The sequence below is a fragment of the Schistocerca americana genome, chromosome 4 (assembly GCF_021461395.2).
Source record: "Schistocerca americana isolate TAMUIC-IGC-003095 chromosome 4, iqSchAmer2.1, whole genome shotgun sequence".
Taxonomy (NCBI): domain Eukaryota; kingdom Metazoa; phylum Arthropoda; class Insecta; order Orthoptera; family Acrididae; genus Schistocerca; species Schistocerca americana.
The window spans coordinates 643,762,711-643,785,436 of NC_060122.1; the positions used below are offsets into that span (position 1 = coordinate 643,762,711).

General features: G+C 44.5%; 1 protein-coding gene across 1 annotated transcript in view; it reads left to right on the forward strand.

The window, feature by feature from the left end:
* The window catches only part of LOC124613669 (galanin receptor type 2-like), a 128,811-nt gene that overhangs the window by 48,820 nt on the left and 57,265 nt on the right, over nt 1–22,726 (forward strand). The gene's annotated exons all lie outside the window — the stretch shown is intronic.

A 22,726-nucleotide genomic window follows, 5' to 3' on the forward strand; every position in this document is an offset into this window, starting at 1 on the left:
ACTGGGGCTGAAAACTGTACGTTCCTCAGATTGAGTACGTGTTCTAGGCACCTCCGTTACATGTAAATTATCATTATTACTAAGGACACCCGAATCATCAGTCACTGCGTTATTGCTAGGAATAAAACTAGTTCCAACCGATTCCATAGTTTTATTACCTCCAATCTCTTCCAATCGACCAACATCACTCGATAATTCAGTGGGTTCACCCATCGACGAAGTGTCACTGGCAGATCTCAATAAGTAGTTCCGCTTCATGGCTGTAACTTTAAACTCGCAATCTACACAGGCAAATGACTATTAAAATTCACCCGACACTTCCTTGCAATCTCTGGTTTAACCACTATCCTATTGAGCTAAGTACAATGGGAATCAGGATCTCGAACCAACTGTACTCGATTTATAATACAAAGCCCTCACTACGAGAATAAAGTTAGTTAGTTCCTACCTCCTTGCCTCTGCGCGTGATGTGTTGTAGCGATGTCTCGAGTGGCTGCAGCGCGCTGTCAGCTACCCCTCGCAGAGACGACAGCGCCAACTGTGATCTGCGCGCCGGACGATGTCTCCAGGCCCGCGACGAGAAGTCGCCGTTGTAGAACACCGACTGATGTCATGATGACGGCACGTCTCAGCCGTCGGAGTTGCGTAGATCTCTGCTTCGACGGTTTTTTCCCAAAGTATGGCCCTTGAGTGACCACACTGACGCACACGACTTTTCTTCGTAAGATTTCACTTTCTTCCCGACTTCGCGCACTTTCTTACTTCATCTGACTTTCTTCTGATTCGCGCCCCACTTTGGGCGCCACTTTCTTTCTCCCTTCTTCGTGTGTCACCGCTCAATGTCATTCAATACGATCACGACGACACCCCTCGATCGACGTCAGCAATCGTGGTGCCACTCGCCTTCATACATGGCAGTCGACGTTTGAAAATTCGTGACGCTAGCTTAGTGGTCGTCAATTGATTTAAATGTTATTCCCGGCTGACTCTTAATTCAATTACTGCCCACGGGGGGGAGGAGAAAGAACACATCCTGGTGATACCAGCATTATGCGTATGTCGATGTTCGATTAATCTGAATGGTTTGCAACGTTCCAGCGATTCTATTCGAACTCTACGCTGAAGTACCGACAAGGACCATTTTCGCAGATAAACATGCAAGTACGTTATGAATGTTCAGTTTCTCAATATAGTTCGTCTCACTCACACATTTTACATCCACTGTAAGAACAATTTCATGCATTTTACATTTTTGGTGTCCCACAAAATTGGTTGGCTAAATATTATGACGATACGTTGTATAGAACTTCCACAGATATTGTTTATCATGTAGTCAAGACTACGTAATGAAGCCAAAATCGTGGATAAAATTGGAATGTAGTTTATTTATTAACACTTTTCTTTTCACTAACTAAATATGAAATATGAACCGGGATTCTTTTCAGTATTAGAATGGTCGATATCGTGTTCTGAATAACGCGTGACATAGGCTGCATAAAACCAGTCTTCGGACTGAAGACCACAAGAACAACATTTGATAGTAACGGATACGCGTATAAAGTGATGTTATGATTGCTTTGTATCGTGACAGTCATTATGTTGATAAGCATGATGAGAGAAGCTGAAACCCAGAACTGGCAAAAAGCGGGAGGGTTGCGGAAGTTTGAATGACGACTGCCACAGCAGTGAGAAATAGTACGGGGGCAGTAATTTTCGCCATCTTGTCCAGTGCTGGCAATACATATATGGTTTTTACGTAGTGCCGATCAACTGCTATATATGGTAGAAAAGTGACATGTACAAGTACTGTAACCAGGTCTGGTCGAAGCAATTAGAGAGTCATTCATGTTCACTTAATGGTACTAATCTGTAGCAAATAATATGAAATTAAATTAAATCGGTTCTGACACAGACATTCAATGAGTAAGAGAGAAATTACATTCCAAATATTTATGAAACTTTAACATCATAAACAATAGGAACCATTTGTGCGGGAGAGTAACAAACTGAACATGGAGCATGATAAGCTAAGAGTCCGAAAGCAAAATTTTGACGATGAATCAGACTTAAAAATCGGTTCCATTAACGTAATGTGCAACAAAGTGACAATAACAACAATAAACCGTTCACTGCCTATTGACTACTACAGCACCATACATTATACACCACGCAAGTTGGCAGCAGTTGGAAAGAGTCACGAATACTTTCGAATACCCACCGATAAGACCCGACCAAAATATCGTCATCGTCGAAACGAGATGAATCATTCCCGGCCAATGAAGCGATGACTGATGAAGGGAGGGGTTGTGAGATTACAGATGGACATTTCTCTGTCCTGCATACAGTCCGAAACAAACAATCTGCAGTAACTCCATTTTCATTTACATTGTACGATCTGCAGTAACTCCATTTTCATTTACATTGTACAGATCCTACTTTTATCAGTCGATTTTCTCATTGTAATTTCAGTTTTTCTCATTGTCATTTCAGTTTAAAGGTAAAATAACGTAATACAGTAATTGTACTGTTTTGTTTACATGCACGTGTACGACCTGCAGTGTCATTGCGTAGCACCAGAGGTACGCCTTCCACCGTCTCGGAACCCTGACCTATAGTGCCATTATTGTTAATGTTTAAAAACCCCTGAAGTGACGTGGATGACACTGAGACAGGTAATTTAATATAAGCGCGCTATTTGTCACTCAGCCTTCGTCCTCATTCCACGTCACACCTCTACATATAGGTACTCACAAATGTGTGTATGACATGACTAACTCTCGTTGTGACTCGTTGATGCTGCAGTCAAAGGCAAGGCTTTTTACGTTTTGCATGGTTCGTACCTCTGTGTTTCTCTGAATTAACGTCTAGATTATATGTAAACTGAGCCGGCCGCGGTGACCGAGCGGTTCTAGGCGCTTCAGTCCGGAACGGCGTGACTGCTACGGTCGCAGGTTCGAATCCTGCCTCGGGCATGGATGTGTGTGATGTCCTTAGGTTAGTTAGGTTTAAGTAGTTCTAAGTTCTAGTGGACTGATGACGTCAAATGTTAAGTCCCAGAGCCATATGTAAACTGAAGGTGGAGGAGGAGAAAAGAAAGGAAATGGAGGGGACTATTGATGTCAGTTGCATCGAGACCTCACGTGGAATTAGCCATGACAAGTGAAAATGTGTGCGGGATCCGGATTCGAACCCAGGAGCTTCTGCCTACTAAGCAGTAGCATTAACTTCTACGACACCCAGACTCAGTATTTGCCTAGTAAGCAGGAGGTCCTGGGTTTGAGTCCTGATTTGGCACACATTTTCACTCGTCACCGCTGATTCTGCGTATAGTCCCGATGCAGGTGACGTCAACAGTATATTCCCTTTCCTTTCCTTTCTCCCCCCTCTACCTTCAGTATACATATAATGTATCACAGCTGCAGATTCCGCATGGTGTCTGTTCTTTTCTACACACTCCAAAAAACCACAATATGGTGCGTGCCAGAGGGCACCCTGTACCACTCCTTTTCTGTTTCACTCGCAAACAGAACCACGGAAAAACTACGGTCTATCTATGCCCGTCTATCTCAGAAATCCTATCTTCTTGGTCCTTACGCGAAATGTTCATTGGTGGCAGTAGACTCGTTCTGCAGTCAACCTCAAATTCTCCTTCCCTAAATTTTCTCAATTTTCTTCCTCGAAGAGAACTTTGCGTTCCCTCCAGTAATTCTCATTTGAGTTTCCAAAGTATCTCCGTAATAATTGTATGTTGTTGGAAACTACCGCTAACAAATCCAGCAGCCTGCCTCTCAATTGCTTCGATTTCTTTCTTTAATCCGACCAGGTGCAGATCCCAAACACTCGAATTCGCTCTGCAGTTATTTTTGTTATCTCTTCATCACTGAGCACGCGTGCGCGTTCATATAGTCAGTAGGTCGTTTTAGTCTGGTGGAGCTACTCAGCATTTTGACAAAGGGTGATAAATAGAAATTAATGAATATAAAATGTAAGATTAATATATACCACTGGTAATGCAAGCGAAATATGTTCAAAGGAACATATGAAAAAATGGTAAAATGGAAATATTAAAGAAATAATGTGTTTATTTGAAGTTGTTAAACGAACAGGTGTGGATGATAATATAGAATAACTGTCAGCGTCGTCTAATTTTTTTTAAGGATTTATGGTGAAAAATCTATAATAATACTGGCCATAGAGATAACTGTAACAATCAGGACTAGTGACAGCGCGAACAGGAAGTTTTGTAATTGAAATGAATGTTGAATAAACAATGACAGTACTTGCGAATTTTGTTCGTTCTGAATTACTGAGTGTGTACCACGCACATACAACTATCCAACTGAACTGAAATAAATAACACTCAAGAAGTACTAAAATGTAATGGGGAAGTAGGTTCGCTACTAGGCACATTGTCACGGGCATTGACCTTTTCCTGTTATCCTAAGTACGCCACGATAGCTGAATGGTCACAGTTCGGCGCTAACGGCCGTGCGAAGCGGAGGTCCGATACTTCCGCCTGTGCGGCGAGTGCGAGTGTTTGTTTACTTGTGGACTTAGTCTGCGCGCGGGCTGGTAACAACGATCATGGCGAACAAGTACAGGAAAACTACATTACGGTTCAATTTCTGCAAAGACTACGAACGACCAAAGGCTTTAGCAGTGGAACGATTCATTCGAGAGGACGTCAAGATACCGCCAAACGATATTGTTGGAATTCACCTGTCCATCGTTAGTCCCACGGTGTATGTTAAGATGGTAAATGACGCGGCGTGTGAGAGAATTCTACAGGCGACAAAAGTAGGTCTCCGATTTTGCCATAGTGACGGGAATGTCGTCACGGTAGCTGTAGAACATGCTGGTCTGGGTGTACGGACAATACGTGTGTTTGAGCTGCCATTTGAGCTCCCGGCTGACGAAGTTATCGAGGCTTTTAAGCCATACGGCACGGTACATGGTCACACAGCAGAACGCTGGACAAAATTCGCCACGTACCCTGTTCTTAACGGAGTGCGACAGATCACTATTGATCTTCAGAAACATGTACCGTCCTATCTGACAATTGGTGGTTGTCGGGCGGTGGTGATTTACGATGGTCAACCACGTACATGTTCTGGCTGTGGCCAGGAGGGACACCTCAGGTCGAACTGTATGCAACGGCGGATTACGCAACTGCCTTCAGGTGTGCGGGAGCCGTCGCCAGCGATGACAGTACTACCGATCACCTATGCCAAGGCCCTCACTGCGTCCGCTGATGACCGAAAGGACACAGCCCCGATGGGAGATCAAGATGGCACTCTCCGACACCTTGTAGCGGACGTCGGGATGACAGAGGATGCTGCTCCATCGAGCTTACAATCTACGGCGACAACTTCAGATGAGACCGAACTCCCACCAAGCACACTGATAGTAAACGGAGCAGTTCCAGCCACTACGGATGCTGTTCCGTCTGGAACGCACTCTGCGACGACAGCATCAGTTTCGACCGAACTCCCGCCGAGTACAACGATGGGACTCGAAACACTTCCTGTTCCTACGGATGCTTTTCTGCCGGGCAGCCGTGATTCCTTACAATCTGAGGACACGGAAGGAAAATCACGCAAACAACGCTCCCCGAAAAGGAGGAAACGGCGTCGTCGCACGACATCTCCTGGGGATGACTCCCCTTGCCCCGACGACGATGTGCCTGTGGACCAAGACGACACAACAGCCTCTACGAAACAGGATGAGACAATGGAAACCGTTCGATCAGACCCGCAGCGGCCTGTCACATTGCCGGTACCGGGACGTGGTGATGCTGAAGAGGAAGCACAACCAGTTGGCGCTCCAGACGCAGATGATGTGGCAATGGACACGAATATATCACTGCCTGCAAAGATGTGGTATGACGATATTGAGGAGGCGCCGGACGTCATACAGAGGCAGCCGGCACTCACGAAGACAGCCTAATAATTGCTGAAGGTGAAGGGAGAGGGGCGAGAGAACGTCTTCTAACTCAGCCCCCAGCGCTGTTCCAGGGAGATGTTTTTGCGCGTCGACAGAGTGGGATTCAACGCCATGCGAACCGTATTGCGACATTAAATATAAATGACGTGCGTTCACCGGCCAAAATACACCTACTGAAGGAAACGATTTGGGCATCTGATGTGGATATTGCTTTGCTGCAGGAAGTCCACATAGCTGCACTCCCATACATCGCAGGCTACCAATCCTATTCGTCACATGGAGATCACAATGAGAGTGGGGTGGCAGTTTACGTGCGAGATGGCTTCCCAGTGGAAAACGTGTGTTACCTTCCGTCGGCCAGGGGAATGGCTTTCACGACGTTTGGGACACGCATCATCAATCTTTATGCACCGTCGGGAAACAATCGGCGGCGGGAAAGGGCACGATTTTATGCAGAAGACATTGCCCCACTTTTCCATGGACGTTATGAATGTGTAATAATTGGTGGAGATTTCAAATGTGTTCTCAGCCAGAAAGACCAATGGCCGCAAGCAAACATCAGCCAGGAGTTGCGAATCGTTGTCAACGACCTTGTACTTCGTGACACGTGGGAATTACGACATGGAGATGCACCGGGATACACCTATGTGACCAGTCATTCGGCGAGCAGGTTAGATCGCATTTATATCTCGCGGGCTCATGCAAATGATGTCCAGAACGCGGAACGCTGGCCATTGGCGTTTTCAGATCACAGCGCTTACATCTGTACGGTGCTTCTTCCCCGTAGAGAGGTGTGGAACAGTAAGGCCCCGTGGAAATTAAACATTCAACATCTACATGATCCTGAATGCCGTCACCGGATCCTTGAGACATGGACGATGTGCGAGCGAAGGGTTGGAAGGTATGCGACGAAGCTTGATTGGTGGCTGACTTGTGCTAAACCGGCGCTTCGCCGTACGTTCATCTCATATAGCAGGGAGATGGCAGAATGGCGCCGCCGTACGACCGACTTTTATTTTGCAGCGCTGCGCGACCTGGACGATGGTCCACCGGGACAGGACGTCTGGATCGAACGCAAAAGGATAAAAGCTAAACTAGTGGCTTTAGCTCGGAAACATCTTCAGGGAACCATGGTGCGCGCCAGATGTCACGATACGATAATGCACGAGATTCCTTCCATGCACCACGTCGTGAATGAACGAAAACACCGACGACGCGTTTTGGTACAGGAATTAATTACCCGCGAAGACCGAAGGGTGACGCGTCAAGCGGACATTGTCTCTGCATTCGTCGACCATTACCAACACATCTATCGGGAAGAAGCAGCCCCTGTCGATGACCTCGAACGTATAGCCACGTACGTCTCCCGTACACTGACGGTGGAAGCCGCGGGAACCTTACTGGAAGCCATTAGCTGTGAGGAAGTACATGATGCGATCGCAAAGGGTGCGTTGAATCGGTCCCCAGGCATTGACGGACTTCCTGCTGAATTTTATCGCGAATTTCGCAACGAAATGGCACCGCGATGGACGGAAATGTACAACGAGATGTTAAATTCTGATGCGCCTATTCCACCGGCTTTTATGGAAGGCCTCTTGGTGCCAGTACATAAACCGAAGCCAGGAATTACGGTCACACATTATCGCCCCATCACCCTGCTTAATGCCGACTATAAGATCTTTGCACGGTTGCTAGCGTCCCGATGTCGTATGTTAATTCGTAGCGTTCTCTCTCCAGAACAGACGACACCGGGTGGATCGGTGAATGTGCAAACAGCTACTGCCGAATGCCGTGATGTGATAGCGCTAGCGGAGGAGTGCCGGCTTCAAGCGGCGATGGTGGCGGTTGATTTTGACAGTGCTTTTGATAAGGTGCGCCATAACTATCTGTACGCTGTACTGGAACAAATGGGATTTCCAGACCGTTTTACTGGTCTCATTAGAAGGATTTATGGGGGCGCACAATCCTTGGTACAGGTTAATGGGCGTATAGCAGGGCCCATTCAAATTCGACGATCCATTCGCCAGGGCTGCCCTCTTTCGATGCTGCTGTTCGCGATAGCGTTGGAACCATTAATTGGGAGGCTAACAAATTCTCTTTCTGGGATGGAACTGCGGGGCTACACCTTCAAATGTCGTGCCTATGCGGACGACCTCCTGCTGCTCGTTCGTTCTGAGGAAGAGGTGAAGACGGTCCTTGAACTGTTGTTGGACCACAGTGTGACGGCGGGTAGTGCTGTGAACATGAACAAATCGGCAGCAACGCCGGTTGGAAGGGGCCATACGCCGGAAGAAATCAGTCCGTTTCCTTATGTGCAACGATTCCGCTATCTCGGCATAGACTTTACCTCATCTGTCAAACATACTGCGGCAGTTAACTACCGACGTATTTTACAGACAACACGTACCATGGTCCGACAACATCTCCTACGGCGCCTTGATCCTTTGCAGCGAGTCGAATATCTGAACACTTATGTGGTTTCTCGAATGGTGCATATTTCGCAGATCCTGCCCCTACCACTCACGCTCGGACGTTGACTTCAATCAGCACTCGGCTATTTTGTGATGATTGGATCGCCCCTCAAGGTGCGATACGCAACGCTCACGCTCCCTACGGACAAGGGGGGACTCGGACTTACAAATGTTCACTGCCGAGCGACGGCGCTCCTTCTAGCCACGATGTACAAGCAATGGCCTAGCGGGCGTGATTCCCTTACATCCCGCCTACTGGATCTCCTAGTTCCAGCGTACCTCACACCTCCGGTGGCGGTGGGCAACATTACGTCACATCTTGCGCATGTATCAACATTTATCGTGGAACTTAGTTATATCAGAGACGAGCTTCCGCGCACGAGACCACCATGCGCGAAGGATTTTTATGTTTGGCTGCTACGACGGATAAGTCGTAATGTCATTGAACTCAAACACCCCAAGTTGCATTGGCCGAAGATTTGGAGACATGTGCACCAAAAATTCCTTCCTACCTTCGTTCGGGCACTGTGGTTCTCTGTCACCTGTGGCAAGTTCAACACCAACCAACGACTCCATGCAATTGGACTAGTGGACACTCCACTATGCCCGAAATGTCGCCAAGTGGATGACGACCATCACCGCTTAACTTGTATCGCGGTGGAGGAGGTATGGCTCCTAGGAAGACAGATGGTGGCTTGCTACCTCCGTGTGACCCCGCAACATATTACACCTGCTTCCTTCTTACATCCGGAGAGTGACTACTTTCCGGCGACTAAATCACACTCGATCATCTGGGTCAAAGGTTGGACGATCGCGTACCTCTATGGGGATGCTGCCAAGTCGTGACTCGACTTTTGGTATTTCTTGCAGCAAGCCCACAATGAGGTTCATAGATGGTCTCACTATCGGAAAACCTTTGCCAATTATCTTCAGGCAGTCTTCCTCGACCCCCCACGCAGTTGGGAGGTGCCGGGTGCAGTCGGTGTGCACATTTGACAGCTGATAATGAACCTCACGTTTCTCTCACCGCTCCATATTTAATGCACAAACTATACCATGAAATGCTCCACATGTTCCTTTTAACAGAGTGATCTTTATGAAAAATAAATAAATAAATACATAAAAATAACATCCCTGTATCCCTGTTCCTTTACATTTGTAAAAAAAAAAAAAAAAAAAAAAAAAAAAAAAAAAAAAAAAAAATGGTCAACGCGGCGGTCCATCACGCCAAGGACCCCGGGTTCGATTCCCGGGTGGGTCAGAGATTTTGTCCGCTCAGGGACTGGGTGTTGTGTTGTCCTCATTATCATTTTATCATCATCAGTGGAAGGCAACGGGAAACCACCACTGGATCACTTACCTAGACGCCATGCGATGTACTTCTCTGACGAGGCTTCCCCCATGACAAGACCTGTCGTATGGTAGAACACAAAGTTGTTAACCTAAATGTGAGGTCTACCCCTTCACACAAACAAAGAAGATTCAATTGACACAGTTAAACATCGACCCCTAATCTCCAATGAAATATAGGGATACAATATGCGAATTCACAAGATCGAAGGCAAATCTGTACATCTGTCCCACATGAAAAGAGCCGTTTACGCTACTGCGACCCACAATCCGACTGGCTTCGGACTTACGTTTCATTCACTGTATCGTTTGGTTAGCCAGCGATGCTCCACATTATTAGATTACCTTCGTTGAAGCCAATGTCTCGGCACTCCTTATTACGTTGCTGTCTGTTAAATTTCCGACCAAAGAAAAGATGTCAAATGAAGAAAATTTACTTAGTGTGTATACATTATAATAGGATGCATGAATGATTGAATTTGCAGTTGATTTAGGGGTTTGGAGGACGCGGAAATTAACATATAGAGCTTTCACCTCTAGCAGCGGCAATGGCCCTAAGCCATCTGCCATTAAGTCGAGCTGATCTTGTATGATAGAAGTGGGTGTGTCACCCCAGACTGCTCGACGTAGGTGGCAAGTGACGATTTGCCAGTCTATCGCCAGTCGAGGAGATATCTGGATATAACGGGCTGGCCACGGCTGTAGTCAGACGCCGTCGAAACTGAGGAAGGTCAGGAGAGCACGGACAACATGGGGTCTTGCGTTATCCAGATGGAAGATATCTTCGTGGAGACCCTCAAAGATAGGTTCCAGCCATCGACCTTAACACGCTACATATGTAACGGCTATGTTCAAATTATCGGTTTTCCGAAGCAGAGGTAATGGATCGTCCTGTGTACTCAATGCCATCCCATACCATCCAGCATGTGCTTGCACATGTGGCGATAACGAATGCAGTGTGGCGAGAGTCATTCTTCTCCGAGCTTCCAAGCACAGGTATGTTACGTACGCAGAGCATGGACTCGTTTGAAAATACGATGTGATCCCACTCAAGTGTCCAGTGTTATCTTGGGATCACCATTGTCGGTGCATCTCTGTCTGCTGCATCGTCAGGGAAAACCACAACAGCTGGCAGTCCGTGGTGCTACAAACGTTGTCGAACTGTTCGTTTGGGAAACTGTCTTGGTAAAACAAGACCATTTGCTGAATGAAGCCACATGATGCGGTTGTACAATCCAGCAGCTAGTGTCTTCTCGGGCGCTAGTATTGTGGTGCCACTGACAAATAGCCTGGCGTTGAGTATGGTCCTCCTGAACACATCGATTCCATCCATATTCACATGACAGTCGTGGAATCGCAATCAATGGGAACAGCAATATCGTGGAATGACAAACTGGCGCCTTGATAGGATGATACTATCGCTGTCGAATTCCGTCACGTTCTGTATTACGACCAGATGAAACTACAGTTGTCGGGCCATAACCAGTTTGTGATTCCTCTGGGAGATTGCTCTTTGGAACTACAGTAGGTGAAATATTAGTTCACTTTATTACGTGAATGAAGAAAAAGATTCACTTAACTTGATACATTGCTTTGCCGCAGGAGAGCTTGAGAATTTAAAACTCTCACTGACTATTGAAGCATCATCTGAAGCCTAAGTAACAAATTATTCTCCTGGAGTAAAATGTTCATCAGTCACAAAAGTACATTTCCCTTTGAGACTTTAATTACTCTTTAATCCTGCTCAATGATGTCAACCGCTTTAGCTGAGGTTATGAGTTAGGCAGAGTCGATTCTGAGCTCGGCTCCATATTGGCCTCCGTGTGAGGGTGCCATTATGCTTAGAGAGGGGGCGTGTCTTCTTCAGCCTCTACCATTCGTCGTTTCGAGCTGCAGCGAGACATCACTAATGTCTAATATCGATGTGCGTTGCCATCATTGGTGTGGCGCAGCGATCTTTGTACGATACCACACACTGGTAGACATTTCTTCTTCTTACTCGAGCCATAACATGATCTCTTGACAACCAAACAATCAACTGTAATTTCCTAATGAAAAAACCGCAGCGTAATCCTCCATTATACAGCGGGCCTCACAGTTCCTATTACAGGCTTTAGAGTTTGTGGATGGGACTCAGTAGATAAAGGCTTGATTAGATTAGGAAATGAGACACTTAAGTAATAGATGAGATTTGCTATTTGGGGAGCATAATAACTGATGATGGTCGAAGTAGAGAGGATATAAAATGTAGACTGGCAATGGCAAGGAAAGCGTTTCTGAAGAAGAATAATTTGTTAACATCGAGTATAGATTTAAGTGTCAGGAAGTCGTTTCTGAAAGTATTTGTATGGAGTGTGGCCATGTATGGAGGTGAAACATGGACGATAAATAGTTTAGACAAGAAGAGAATAGAAGCTTTCGAAATGTGGTGTTACAGAAGAATGCTGAAGATTAGATGGGTAGATCACATAACTAATGAGGAGGTGTTGAATAGGATTGGGGAGAAGAGACGTTTGTGGCACAACTTGACTAGAAGAAGGGATCGGTTGGTAGAACATATTCTGAGGCATCAAGGGATCACCAATTTAATATTGGAGGGCAGCGTGGAGGGTAAAAATCGTAGAGGGAGACCAAGAGATGAATACACCAAGCAGATTCAGAAGGATGTAGGTTACAGTTGGTACTGGGAGATGAAGAAGCTTGCACAGGACAGAGTAGCATGGAGAGCTGCATCAAACCAGTCTCAGAACTGAAGACCACAACAACAACAACAACAACAACAAGGGATCACTGTCCTGAAATGTACTATTCGGATGTAAAATAAGTTTGAAAATCGGGTCACTTTCAGATCTAACGCATCACGATACGCACTCAGCGGAGGCAATGAGCTCTGACCTGTGTACAGTACAGGAGATGAGCCACGTGGCGGCGCTGCTCTTGGGTGCACAAGATGCACCAGTGACTCGTGCTTTAATATGCAACGTCCACAAACACTGGCGTGCGCCCGTCAACAATCCCAGGTTCCTCGAAGCCGTTGCTGTAGTCAGACGAAAATGGTGTGTGATGGACTGTTGCCATCTGGAAAACACCGTACGGGGAAGCAGGAGATTTGGAAGTGGTACGATCTTCAAACCTATTTTATATCAAATCATTACGTTTCCGGATATAAGTTCCTTGTCAAAACTGTATCTACTAAGTCCTCCTCTATAATCCCTAGAATGTTGTGTTAGAAATTGTGGAGCACCCTCTGCATAGTACGTAGATATTGTTACTCAGTCTCTGTTATAGATTTCTGCTGAAACGAAAACCATTGGCGTATCCAACCATATGCGACGCTTCATATCAATTTTACATCTGTTGCACGCGGACTTCATGCTGTTACGATTTTTATGAAATAACTGACTGTAATAGCGACCCATTAATCATGTACTGAAAGGATATCACGCTTTTCCATTTTGTGCACGGCTTTTCATTTCTCCTCGTTAAAAGCGAGCTACCACTCTTGGCGCCAGCGAATCAGCAGAGCTGGAAACAAAAGTCAAATTCTTACGTGATCTTCAACTGGCGTCACCAGTTATTTACAATGCTGCCATCCACAGTCTGGTCGGCGTTGGAGATGTGTTTGATTCCCTGTATCGCTCACGAGGAGAGCACGGCAGGTGTCATAAACAGAATCTTCGCTCAGTGGGAAAGGAGCCAAAATAAACGAACCGGTATGTAGGCTTATCCGTAGATACTAGACCATTTCTGAGAAAACTACTGTCAAAGTTTACGTCACAACTTAGAAACCTTTTTGCGCGCCATAAACTCAGCCCACCTGGTGATATAGTGGCTAGCATTGCGGCCATCCACTGTCGAGTCCGTGTTCGAAGCCCGATTGTAGTTTTATTTACTTTATTTATTTATTTTTTCATTTATTTATCCTTGTCGGTAGACGGTTATTGCACGAATGTTTCTTATCAGGCTATTGGATAAAAGGGCGTTATATTAATTGTAAAATTCCAACTGGATGCCAGAAAAAGTGTTATACATTTATTATATACTGTATGTGTCTATGATGTTTTCAAGGATTACAATCTTTTTAAATTCTCATACTCCTATATTTCATTCCTATGCCCTTTCTTGACGCTTATATTTTATTGTTATGTTTATTCTTCAGGATAATTTGATGCGTTCCCTTCGATGATACTGATCGTAGAAACACTCGAAACATAGGAATTCCGAACACCATAAGCATCGCAGGTTTGTCACAGCTACATTTCTTCGTAAGAGTCTCACACGCGAAAGAAACATCGTTAACATTGCTGAAAATTTCACGCGATGGTAATAAATTCGCGGCAAGCCGCACGTAACTGATCACTTTTCCGAAAACTGGCTCTTGCAGCTAATCATGAATCAAGATACGCAACAGGAATTTGACAGAAAACAATTTCGAATATTTTTACATTCATTTATTTTTCTTTTTTTAATTCACTCACCAGACATAAAATTAGTAGATGAATAAGGTTAACGTTATTTCAATATACACAAAACATTCGTGTAGCAGTCGGCTACAGACATGGGCAGATAAATGAAAAACAAAAAGGAAAACAAAAATAAGAATCGAGTTTCGAACACGGAGGCGAAAGTCTATAGCTTCCATTTCACAGTTTACTCTCTGAAAGGCACACACAGTACCTCGAAAACTTTGACCGTTCGTTGCTTGCCCGTCTAACAGGAGCAGTACCCAAGGCTGTCACGCGCGTACACCACATGTCTGCTGTCTTTGCTGCCCTGCTGCGATATGCCCCTGCCGTCGCGTTTTCTGCTGGTCAGTGCGGCCACAGTACGTCGCAACTGTAGCCTTTAAGTCGACACAGGGCCGCCACCTCTCCCACGCAACAGTGCGCCCGAACAATGGCAGGGGCACTACGGCACCCGCCACGCTTCGCTGCTTTTTGTAATTACAGTGGCGACATCGCCGTTAATGATCCGAATTGCCTTTTGCGGACACAGATCGTGACGAGGGAGGGCGCTGTGTTCGTACCATAGTTGCTGCGTTACACTCCGCTGCAACTAATTATCAGCTAAATCTTTAAGCGAGAGACCTGACATACTTCACTTGGAACAAATGTAGCCTAGCTTAACGAATCAGTGGTTGACGAGGAAAAAAAACAAAGGGAAAGTGAAGGTAAAGAAAGACGTAATTTAAAGATATGGATAATACGTGGTGGCAACGATACTTTTATATTGTTTATTAAACGACAACACTCTCAAGGTAGTACCCTAAAACGATGTCACCTGTGCGTTGGAACACTGGTCGGACGCATATTACTAGGTATTTTTCAAAAAGAACGTCTCGACACTTAAATTCACTGACACGAACCAATAAACAAAAATCATACTAAAAATTTGCCTCTTTCAACTCATCATAATTTATGACTGAGTCAGCAATGCAGCGACAACAATTCCTGAATATCTTCACACTTCTCGAATCAACTTCTAGAAAATCTTATTTCCAAACAGCAGCATCCTCTACGTTTCCATCTCTGTGTTCTACTCGTTATTACCAGACCGCTCATCAGCGTGACCAACAACCGACTCTCTCATTTACTTCCCACTGAAAGATCTACTGGCAACGGCAGTGCCACTGATGACAAAAGATCACATTGTTTGTACTCAGAACCTCTGTGGCATAGCATGTCGACTGCTTCAAAAATATCCAGAGAACTAGTGTGAAGTATGACACGTCCAATAAAGGAGGGTTCACATCGCTTTCATTGAATACCAAAATAAACTAGAAATCTTACACTCTAACTGATGGAAAGTGTCCGGACACGCCTACGTAATGCAACGTTGACGGCTAGATGTCATGACAGGGGGGATCCGCCATTAAAGAAAGAGGCAGTAGAAAAGCGGTAAAGCAGAATGGGTCGTTCAGGAGATCTCAGTAATTCGAACGCGGACCGCTCATTGGGCAGCAAACGAACAGCCTCTGGTAACCGAGGCCTGGCAGTCCTCGTGTGCTGGCAGATAGGGACCGCCGATCATTGGGGAAGGTGGCTGTAAGAACCCGTTTGAAATCAGCGGAAGGAATTACACGTGAGTCCCAGAGCCCTACCAGCAGGCCATCTGGCACAAACACCGTAGTAGGGAGTTAAAAAGATTTTCTGCGGTGAATACTGGCTGACGCTTGAGGCGGTGCAAAGAGAGAAACCACTGCACAGTGGATGACTGGAAACGAGTGATTTGGAGCTATGAATCGCGCTGTACATCATTGCCTTCTGGGGTTTGGGCTCTTCGGGACGAATGGGCCGATACCCCTCCACAGATACTCAGACACCTCGTTGAAAGTGACTTCAGCACTGATCCCGCCGTCATAATGGCAAAGAATGGACATAATGTACGTGTTCTTTTGATTAGGTATTGTTATAGGATGTCAAAAAAGTCATTGTTGAGCCATTGACAACTAAAAGAACTACATGTAGACAGAAGTGCGACTCTTACCAGATCGCGTCCAAACAACTGAAAGAAAACAAGTCTGGAAGGAAAAACACATTAGAAATGACTAAAACCACTACTGAGAAGATGAAAGATTTAGGAAGATAAGAATACTAAAGCTGATTAATGATTTTACTTGCTCTTCGAAGGGCCAAACAAGAAAGTAATAGAATTTCCAAAACTAAACTTCCTATATTTCCGAAAAGGAAATTTTATAGTTAGTGCGTGTCATCAGATGGCTTAAGGGAACATGACACAGATTTTCAGTGTAAGAACAATTCGAAAACAGTGGATTACCCAGTGAGTGAAGGGGAGATGCATGCTGTGTACTGCTAGGAGATACAGAACAGCAAAAGAAAGTGTCAGGGAACAGACTGGAATGGAAGTCCCTATTATGACCATTTTGGGAATGAGATGGAAGTATATAGTGGGGGTATATAGTTAGGGGAAATGAGTGGTGGATGGACCTAATCAGTCATGGACTGTGCGGCTGGTCCCGGCGGAGGTTCGAGTCCTCCCTCGGGCATGGGTGTATGTGTTTGTCCTTAGGATAATTTAGGTTAAGCAGTGTGTAAGCTTAGGGACTGATGACCTTAGCAGTTAAGTCCCATAAGATTTCACACACATTTGAACTTTTTTTTTTTTTTTAACCTGATCAGTACTTTAGTGGATTCCAAGGCTTAAGAGCGGAAGTTGGGAAAATAACCGTAGAAAACGTACTGAATGAACATGAATGCATACATCCAGCTGTGGATGTAAACCGATACGATGACAATGAAACCAACTAGCGAATATATCCGACATTGGTATACGCTATAAATAAATGTTTACTAATTCATATGAAAATACTATTCAGAAACAGAAGCCATATCTTAAATGTAGTGTTACAACATACTCGTATATGTAGAAATTAATGAGGTACACCAAACCATACAAATACCAACTGTGTTTTGTGATGTCAGTTACTGTTGAAATAAATTAGTGTGGTGGCGTCGAAAGGTTACAAGTCACAGCATATATCCAAACGCCAGCGACAAAATCTTTTTTTATTTTTCAAATTTAAATTACACTTACTGAATAAAGGTGTGTAGCAGAATATTCTTGTGTGCCTCACAGACATTGGTGCTTCGCTTCTGTTTGTTTAATGTTAATGTGTGGGAAGATATTCCCCATTTTCACATATCCTAATCTCAAAGCTCACTTCATCGTCTCAGTGTCTATAGAACAACCCGTTAGCAGAGTGTTCACGCGAGTGACTGGTGCTTTGATCCCGCAGACACTACTTCAGTCTGATGCCGCTGTCAGAGTAGACGGGACTATTGTTCTCCACAGCCCTCTTTGTCGTTACTCACGTCAGTTCACTCCCTGTCGCCTCCGGGTCTCCTAAGCCAAACACACCTGCTGCTGAGAGAGGTACGCTCTTTGTGAAGCTGAAATCCTACACCTGCTGTCCCGCACGACTTCTGAGCAAAGCACACCTGCTCGTCCACACACTACGCGCTTCCGTGAAATCTGAGGCGAGCTTTATTTTGCTAGCTCCTCCAGTCCATCACGGCCGTCTGGAATTTTTCTCTACGGGTCCCGTATAACATTACGTTCCAGCACTCAGGGCATTTCGGGGGTCCTGAGCCAAGCTGTCTATAGCCTGCAAAACAAAAGCTCTGTCAGTCTGGGCTCCCAGTGTTACGTGACGCAATGAAAGCAGAGTAGCGCCCAATCTAGCCAGCTCATTACGCACGATGGCAGTGGACTCTGCTTTATTAATGTGCTGTTAAATTTCGCCATTGTTTGTACACACACGACCGTTACGTTTAATGTCCGATCGACATAAAGGTCATTAATGTGTAAACGTCAACGAGAGAAAACAACACAATAATTATGAAGTACATGAGCGTAATAAAACCTCCGATCGACTGGCTGCATTTGTCCCTCGTGCGTGCCGTCAGGCGAATTTTGTCAGGTGGTACGGCGGATATTCGCAATTTCGTTTTGGTGGTGTGCAGTTGGTGCTACCCTAACAAATACTGTTCACCACGCCTTTAATAAGACAACCGTCGTGGATGGGGAGCGTCCGTTTGTTGCCCATTGAAAACAGAATGATTTTTAAAGCAGAGTCCTATGTGCCTATCCGATGGAACGATCCAAATTAGTTTTATGAGACAATGTAGGCTATTTTTGACAACGTTTGTACAACATTTAGATCATCTGAAAAAGAGAACGAGAAACAGAAACAGCAGATAGAAACAAAGACAACACGCAAATTCAAAGTAGGACTGCCAGAAGGATGCATGTAATCGACATCTCTCGTTAAGCTGACGGTTAGATGGAAGAAACTGTGGAAATCTGCTCTGTAATTCAATGGTAAAGTGCTGGTCTGTGGATGAGTCGCGGATTAGATCCCTGGTCAGAGCTAAGATTTTTATTTCTCACTTATTTAATATTTGTTAATGAGAAAAGTGCTGAGATGCAATGAGGATCACAGTCAATGTTAAACAACGGTTCTCCTGTAACCGTTTGGGTATCTGAGTTGAAAGGTCGAAGGAAAACAAGAGTATTCCACGTCCAATAGAACTGTGCCTAGCAACACTTATGTTCAAGTCAACCTTCTGTTTCATGACGGCTTTGCATTTTAAAATCACACAATCAAGAAAGTAACGAGGGATTATATTAAAATAAAGACACATTAACGAGATTTTGGACCACTTATAAATGGAACACCATCCGAACAGACCTTGAAGACTGCAAGGCACCGACCGGCCGCCGTGTCATCCTCAGTTCTTAGCGTCATCGGATGCGGATACGTAAGCGGCATGCGCCCAGCACACCACTCTTCTGGTCGTTGTCAATTTTCGTAACCGGTGCCGCTACTTGTCGATCAACTAGCTCCTCATTGTTGTTGTTGTTATGGTCTTCAGTCCACAGACTGGTTTGATGCAGCTCTCCATGCTACTCTTATCATGCGCAAGCTTCTTCACCTCCGAGTACTTACTGCAACATACTTCCTTCTGAATCTTTTTAGTGTATTGATGCCTTGGTGTCCCTCTACGATTTTTACCCTCCGCGCTTCCCTACAATTCTAAATTGATGATCCCTTGATGCCTCAGAACGTGTCCTACCAACCGATCCCTTCTTCTAGTCAAGTTGTGCCATAAATTCTTCTTCTCCTCAATTTTATTCAGTACCTCATCATTAGTTACGCGGTCTACCCATCTAATCTTCACCATTCTTATGTAGCACCACATTTCGAAAGCTTCTGTTCGCTGTAGCTCCTCAATCAGCTCCAACGGCTAAGTGCACCACGCTTGCCAACAGCACTAGGCAGAGCCGTACGGTGACCTATTCAAGTGTTAGCCAATCCCAAAAGCGCTTAACCTCAGTGATCTGACAGGAACCGGCGTTACCACTGCAGCAAGGCCGTTGTCATTTTAGACCCCTTACAAGACATTTATAAGCAGTGGATGGCCCATTTCCATTTTACTCCATAAAAGCAGGAACACAACATAATTGTCATAAGCATTAAAGTGAAACAAAAATGATTTATGACGTTGATTGTAGCAAATAAATATACACAGCTGAAAATAAGCGCGAACTCATGATGAAATTCATGAATACTGGCGTAATAAAATTTTCTTTTCTCTGACAGAGGATTAAAACACACCTGTCCGGATTCGAATTCCTACCCGAGAAAAACACAGTTGCGTATGTCTGCTGGAAGTGTTAATGGCAAATAGTGTTTCTTTCAAATAAAGTCAAGCGGAAAATAAAGGGAGGGAATGAAATATGAATGAAACTCTTCTTGGTCAAAGAAAATTGAATAAAGAGGGGCTTCCAGCAAAAGTCGAGGACTTGCGCCAGGACAAAAAACGTACAGATAGCAAGAATAGTTGCCAGAAGAATGAAGTAAGAACCTCCGTGAAAGAATGAAATAGTTCTCGGACAACAAAACGTGACAAATCAGTAGTTGTTGCCCACAGTCCACTGCCAAGTAGATGACGAAAAAGAATCGTACACTCTAGAATAGAGATGTTCCACAAGTGAAGAAAGAAATCGTCGTTTAAGAGAAACAGGAGCGTATTTCCAGTTGACTTTGTATCCAAACTGGATGTAGCGTATTTAATAAGGAGTCGACGTAATTCAAGGTGAATTAGCTAACGGTGTGTACAATGGGTATTCCAGAATATAAACCAAGAAAAAAAGGCAGTGCTTATATAATGACTCATATGATCGCAGCGACAAAATGATTACAGAAAGCGATTTTATCTTCCGCTCTCAGTTACTGTTGACGAAGTTTTCCCATGTCAAAACTGAATGTTTCGTTGAGCTACCATGAATTGTGAAATGTCTGGTTTCGAATCAAAAGGATTTATTTTTAATAAAGTAATGTCTGTACAGAGTGCTTCTACACAGTACCAAAGGGAGTCATCGACTTGTGAAGCACCTGTCTTGCGGATGGCATGTTGTTAAGGTTTCCTTCCTCAATCCATGATGCAAGTAAACGTAATTTTCCTGCATAAGGAAGATCTCAAAATAAATTCAATTTTGTAAACTCTTTTTATGGCACGTGAATCGAATTATTTTGCAAAAGACAACTTGCCAGGATACAACAGTTCATGGACACCCCAACTGAAAAAGTCAGAGGCCATGCTATGTAAAACAGTGTCACATAATTACAATGGCATCAGATTAAAAGTTCGTGACGTCAGACTCTACTAAATTCTTACAGTAGTATATGTTCCCAAAAATTTCACTACAAACAGCAACGAATGTTAACCTGTTTTATGGCTTCAACGGTTCCCAATAACGCCTTATCATAGCAGGTTTGTCAACATGTTTCATTATGCCTACCACACATAGTCTGTACAGTGGCCCTACGGATATGATATAAAAGACTGAAATACCACCGTCGTCTCCGCTTGAATACGAAATCTATGACAGGGAAATGGAACATGTTTAACTGATAAACACAACAACGAACCGTACATGAAAAATACGAGAACTTCGACTCCTTCCCGTTGATACTATACACTGTTGTCACTCTTAAATGGTTATTTCTCGATTTGTGTAGACTTAATTCTGCCTGTTCATCTGAATGTCGCGCTGGCTTTAAAATGATACTGAGCAGCTAGTAACGTGTATGGAATTTCTAAGACGAAACGTATGAGATCCAGTTGTTGTCACACTGTGCACTTATTGTTTGTACATCAGCAAGAGTGTTCAGTAAGGAAATTTACCATTAATGTGGACATTCTTCTCCCTTGGTGAGTGCTCTAGAAAAGCCTCCTTGAGGTTTGACGAACCTACCAAAGGTGTACTAGCAAGTGGTAATCACTTCGTTATTACATTGTCAGCACTAATCCACTTCTGGAAGTGGGTTTCCCTTATGTGAGACGAATTGTGCTGTAACACCCGGAGAAGTAGAGGAAATATTTTATTTAACAAATGAATTTTTATTTTTCGCCTAGTACCCATACTAACATGCCAAGAATTGTAGTTCAGAGTCATCTTTTCGGCAGCTGACGTCATTGTACCCTGTGCTTGTGCTTTCTTACAGTTACCGTCCACAGTGATGTGAAAAGTAACTTATTATCATACTTTAGGTGAGCAATAAAGGGATTTCGACTAATGCTAGAAGACTGGTGCTGTTAATACAGTATACCCTCTACAATTTTTTCCTCTAGAATGAGATCGTTAGGAGATGAGATTTTACTCAGCGTGAAGGAGTCTGTTGATGTGAATAACGGTCATATGGAAGTAATTAACGGAAACTAACTGCTCAGTTGTAAAAGTCATTGACTCAATCAGACAAGTCTACCACTACATTTCGATTCCGGTAAGGTCGCATGTATAGCACTTACTGTATGTTAATCAGAGACTCCACTCTCAACTAAATCGCCGGAACAAAAGACGTGAATCTGTGGTTAACTGTAGGCCAACTTTCCCGTGAACTGTGACTACCTACTCGTGTAGGATATTTTGGAGCGTGTGTTAATAGGCGGTGAACGATAGAATGGGTAATCTATGAACGATGGAAATAAATTTCCTGATGAGTCTGCTATTACTGAGGATATTTTATGTATAACTCTGTTTAGATCTCTAAATCCGGTACATCATTTATTACTTATAACATCGTTTCGGCTACTGCTGTCATCAGATCAAAATTTAGAACTTATAGAGTAAAGTTCAGTACCAGACGCGAAAAACTATTCCTAAGGGGGGCGTCAGGGAAACGGCCTTGCCGCCGTGGTTACACCGGTTCCCGTGAGATCACCGACGTTAAGCGCTCTCAGGCGTGGTCGGCATTTGGATGGGTGACCATCCAGCCGCCATGCGCTGTTGCGATCGGGGTTCACTCAGCCTCGTGATCCCAATTGAGGAGCTACTCGACTGAATAGTAGCGGCTTCGGTCAAGAATACCATCCTTACGCCCCTCCTATCCGCATCCTCCTCAGAGGGTGGCACGACGGTCGGACGGTCCCGATGGG